Genomic DNA, 6,000 nt, shown 5'->3' with positions numbered 1-6,000 from the left:
CCACTCAATCGTACAACTTGAGTGAACAAGAACAAGGAAAGCTTCATGTTTAAGGGAATTGGAATGCTCAGGGAGGGCAGAGGGTTAGCTATGGAAAAGAAGCTGTACTCCCATCTGCTCTATTTATTGAACAATTACTATGTGCTGGGCACTTCCAGTTTTGGCTTCTACATTGAGGTCCCATCTTTCCTGCATGTTTTTTGTGTTGTGGCATCTTCCATCAATATCCACCACTATAAATTCATAAATGAAAATTCAGGAGTTTGGGCATCTTTTCCTAAACCTCCTAAGGGAGCCTGTGGTGGGGAGTAGAAAAATCAGAACATAGATGGCAATCTACTTCTGCCAGAGACCATAAAACCTTGGACCCATCATTGAATCTCTCTGGGCCCTGATTTTTCTTATCTGTAAAGTGAAGGGATTGGAGGATACATATTGGCAGTTCCCCAACTTTGGAGTTTCTTCAAGGGGTCCATGAGTCCACATGAACCAAACCCTGTCTGTTGACTGTATTAATGACTGCAAACATTTGTAATTCTATTTTGCAAATGTGTTGAGATGTGCTATGATTAAGAAAATGCAAATTTACTTAAGTCGTGAACTTATAAAAATTATGTATTTGCCCAATCCAAAGATGTTAAAAATGATGTTAAAGCATGACCACCATCATGCAAGTGTTGATGAATAAATTAAGAAGGGCATCTTCATACTGGAAAATTTTGGGAACCATTCAACTAGGCAATGGAGATAATCTCTTAATATTGTTTCACTGATATTCTTGAAACTGCATTGTGCAAAGGAAAAATTCTCTTCTTTTTAGGTAAGAGTTGAAAGTGTTTTTCCTTCAATAACACTTTTAATTCTCAGCATCCACATTCTAAATAAAGACGGCAACCTTTGAGACACTCTCAATGTACCTTCATTTGAATAGCAATGTACGGTTTCTGCCAAGTCATCGACTGGCATTGTTGTCTAAGGATACACATTTGTCAAGACTCGTTGAGTGAAGTCTAAGATAGAGTAAAATGGCCCATTCAGGGATCTGATTTTGGTTTACAGGTATTTTATTAGCTCCATGAAAAGAATAGTGATGAAGTTATTGAAAAATAAGTGACTTGATCACATCAAAATAGGACTCGATGGCAAAATTGAAGTATTTAAATCTCTACACTCAACATAAAACAGATTCTGTAACTAGAATGTACCATGTCTCAGCAGAAAATATAATGAAACCCTGAAGTGGGTACCCCAAAGATGAAGTATTCAGAGATGGGTGTGTTTGGGAGGTAAGTGGCAACATGTGACTAATGATGACTCCTGAGCAATCCAGCATGAGTAGAGCAGACCTGGACCAATTTTCCTAATCAGCCACATGTGCCCATCAGAAATGGCTTCTTTAGATAGGGACGTGAATGGTGTGTCTGCATCTATATGTACCAAATCACATTTGTGAAATACATTCTTTCAAACAAACTTTCTGTGTCTGGTGTGGTTTGGTGGCAGTTCAAGACGCCACACACGGCATCTTCATCTGGGGGTTTTTTTCCCTAGTGGAAAGAACAAATTGGTGGGTGGATTTCCTTCCCTTTTTATAATGTTTCAGCGATGGCTCCCAAGTGATTTTCATTTAATGTTACCAGATCCCATTTTTCTGTCAGATCCAGGTCCAACTTGTGTGAGGAAGTAAAGACCGCTGTTACCAAACAGCCTCCAAGATGAGCAGAAGACTAGATTTTAACTATTGCCATTTCCTGGATCTCTACTCTAATTCCTGCCGAGCCTGTCCATACAATACCCAGATCAAAAACTTCTGTCTCATTTATATTCAAAGCTACAGTAAAGTGAAGGTGTTTTCCAACAAAAACAAACACCAAGATACCTGTTAACATCTTCTTTTTCATTTTTGTTTATAGTTACCCAATTTCTACAAAATAATACTCAAGATAGGAATAAGTTACATGCCATGTAAATGGCATGTTTGACAGCATTAAAGTTGTAAAGCTCTTTTTGAATTTGATTCTCAAAAATGCCAGGCTGGTCATCTGAATAAAAACTTACTGATTTTTCCTCATCAGAAAGGCTTAGGTAGTTTCATTTGAATAAAACAGTGCTGAGTCCCATGTGATACAGTCCTATTTTCTATGAGCTTCTGTTCTGAAAGCTATTTTCAAACTTTAGGAAATTCATTTTCAGGTCACTTTTAGGGGCTATAACAACGAGAAAGAGTCCTGATGATTACCCTGCTTAAACGTGACACTATCCCCTTTTAGAAGTTAGGATTTAACAGACAATAGAACAGCAATATCACTATATACATTATATAACTGAACAAACGAAAAAGGTGAATTTGTAGCTAAAGGACTACTTTCAGGTTTCTAAATGGAGGAAGGAAAATTTTTATCTTCTGCTCTGCAATGCCTCAACAACTGTATCTCTCTCCCTTCCTTGTATGAGCTTACACTGATACAAACTTATTTCCTATTTGTACCTTTCCAGGCAATTATTATTATTGTTGCATATAAAATGAATGTTAAACATGTTTTCCTTTGCCTATAATTTGTCCCTCATGAGAAAAAGAAACAAGACGTGTGTGCCTTTAATGCTACTGAAAAAATGCTACTAAATGCTCTTTTGGTACTGTTCCTCTCTGTCAATTAAAATCTCGACTTCAGGAAGCTGAGTTTGCAGTGATCATTTCAGAGAAGGCAATTCTGAATTGAACTAGCTCAGAACTGCACACAAGAGAATGGATTGGGTGAGTCCTAGGAAATGATTTAGAAAAATCTTTTTTTTTTAATTAACAAAGATGTGCAAGTACTAGAGAGGCCAAGGATGCACACTCCACTTCTAGCACCATCTGGCCTCATCTATAAACTGTTATCATTGCACAAGATAACCAGTTGTAAAAGACTGTGAAAATATTGTAAGAGTGTTAAGGAATTAGAAATCCCTCAGAGGTCTCTCATTATCCACCACTAAAGAACCGAATCTGAGAAACAGGCAGTCTTACCTAAAAACAAGAGAAAATATTCACATGCACTTCTATGATAATTTTATGAAGACTTTATGGAAAATTTTAAATGGGGATGATTAGTAATATGGATGGAAACCACTGAGTCAATGGAAAAATCTAAATATCCCATAAAATTAGAAGTTGTTAATTTACTTCAAGGAAACATTTAATATTTTCCCCATATGATCCCATTAGGAACTCCCATGCCCAAATCCTTGTGGCTGAAGGAAAGGGATGATTTTATGTTCATATTTTTAGAATTCTGATGAACTATCACTACTCCAAATACCTGAAAATGGGTATTTATTAGTTTTAATGCTTTTTCTTCTATCACAAGAGTGGAGCACCTCTAAGAGTTATGAATTTCACTTCTACATGACTATGCCAACATGTTACAAAGTGATAATAATTAACACGCTTTAGTATCAACACAAAGATCATCAATGTTAATAGAAGATAGAATCTAGAAACAGTGCAGTGGGGCAAGGATGGTCTTTTCAATAAAAGGGGCCAGGTCCACTGGATATCTATACAGAAAAAAAATGAACCTTGACTCCCTACTTTACAACATTAAAAAAAAAATTAAATTCCAGTAGACTAAAGAGCTAAATGTGAAAGGCAAAACAATAAAGCTTCTAAAAGAAATCAATAGGCAAATATCTTCATAAACGTGGGCAAACGAATATTTTTTAAACAAAAAGTACTAACCATAGGGGGCCGCCCAGGTGGTGTAGTGGTTAAGCGTGTGTGCTTCACTTCGGCGGCCCGGGGTGCACAGGTTCGGATCCTGGGCGTGCACCGACTGACACACTGCTTGTCAAGCCATGCTGTGGCGGCGTCCCATATAAAGTAGAGGAAGATGGGCACGGATGTTAGCCCAGGGCCAATCTTCCTCAGCAAAAAGAGGACTGGCAACAGATGTTAGCTCAGGGCTGATCTTCCTCACCAAAAAAAAAAAAAAAAAAAGTACTAACCATAAATGAAAGAATTGGTAAACTAGATTACACTAAAATGGAATGTCTGTTCATCTAGACACACTGGTAAGAGAGTAAAAAGACTGTGAGAAGACACATGCCACACACACAGCTGAGGAAGGTCTCATATCCAAAATATAACTGCAAATCAAAAAGAAAAAGATACACAAGCTCAACAGAAGAAATGGCAAAATACTTGAAAGGGCACTTCACAAAAGATGATATGCAAATGGCCAATAATGAAAAGGTGTTCGAGCTCATTAGTCATCAGGAAAATGCAAATTAAAGCTAAAATCCATCAGGAGAAACAAAATCAAAAAGACAGCCAATCTAGGTGTGGCAAAAGTGTAGAGCAACTGCGACCCCATACACTGCTGGTGGGAGTGTAGACTGGCACAGGCCCTCTGGAAGTCAGTTTGACAGAATCTACTACAGCTGGACATACGCTTACCCTGTGACCCATTTCTAGCTATATAGTCAACAGAAATGTATACAGATATTCACCAAAAGACATGTACAAAAATGTGTGCAACACCACTATGCATAATAGCCAAATGCCCAACAACAGTAAAAGGGATTACAAAATTTCAGTCTACCCACATGATGGATTATACAACCAGGAGAGCAAACTTTAGCTATGTGCAACCATATGAATGAATTTCACAATTACAATGTTGAATGAAAGAGGCCGAGAGGAAGAGTATATACTGTATGATTCCATTCATATAAAGTAAAAAAAAAAAATGGGCAAAATTAGAAAACAAGAGAAAAGTTACTTTTGTGGGGGACTATGACTGGGATGGAGAAGGGAACTTCTGGGTGCTATCTTTGGGGTGCTTCTTTTTATGGGTGCTCGTTACAGGGGTGTGTTCACTATGTAAAAGTTCTTTGAAAGCTACATTTCTGATGTGTATGTCATTAAAAATATATACATTTTAAACAGAATATGCCAGATCCATTAATTAGTGAGAGAAAGGAGGAGGGTGGGAAGAAAGGAGGGAAGGAGAGAAGGAAGGGGGGGGGAGGGAAAGAGGGCAGAAGGAAGGAAGAAGAAAAAAAAGAAAAGAAAATAGGAAAGTTGGGGTGAGTATAAAATAAGTAAAATGATGTAAGAGAATAGATCTTAAAAGTTCTCGTCACGGGGCTGGCCCTGTGGCTTGGGGGTTAAGTGCGCGCGCTCCACTGCTGGTGGCCCAGGTTCGGATCCCGGGCGCGCACTGACGCACCGCTTGTCCAGCCATACTGAGGCCGCGTTCCACATATAGCAACGAGAAGGATGTGCAACTATGACACAACTATCTACTGGGGCTTTGGGGAGAAAAAGGAAAAAAAAGGAGGATTGACAATAGATGTTAGCTCAGAGCTGGTCTTCCTCAGCAAAAAGAGTAGGATTTGCACGGATGTTAGCTCAGGGCTGATCTTCCTCACACACACACACACACAAAAAGTTCTCGTTACAAGAAAAAAAATTTGTAACTACGTGAGGTGATGGATGTTAACTAAACTTATTGTAATCATTTTATAATATATACTATATCAAATCATTATGTTGTACACCTAAAACTAGTACTATATCATATGCCAATTATATATCAATAGAATGGGAAAAAAATTTTTTAAAAAGTGAAATAACAAGGTGGCTGGTTAATCTGTTTCCTTCTCTCAGTACTGCCAGGCCTTTGGGTGAATATGAAATTAAATTTTGTTCCCAGTTTTCTCCTTAAACGCCGAGAAGCTGAGACTATTTTCCTTGGTTACCAAGTTAAATTTTTGTTGAATTTTATGGAACTGAACAGAGGGGATCTGGCCACCATGCCAGCAAAAAAAAGTTAATGAGGAAACGATTGAGGCTTATGCTGTACCGTGATTAACTCCAGATTTTGAAAATGATCTTCAAACCAAAGAGAATGAGGCAAACAATTCCAAGATTTGCAGGAAACCGACTCAAAAACAACTAATTTTCTACTGAGTGGCTATTGAAATAGAAGCTGATGAGACCAGAAAGCAAATGCC

Source organism: Ceratotherium simum, chromosome 9, assembly GCF_057802395.1.
Source record: "Ceratotherium simum simum isolate JZ-2026a chromosome 9, ASM5780239v1, whole genome shotgun sequence".
NCBI lineage: Eukaryota > Metazoa > Chordata > Mammalia > Perissodactyla > Rhinocerotidae > Ceratotherium > Ceratotherium simum.
This window is presented reverse-complemented; position numbering follows the sequence as displayed.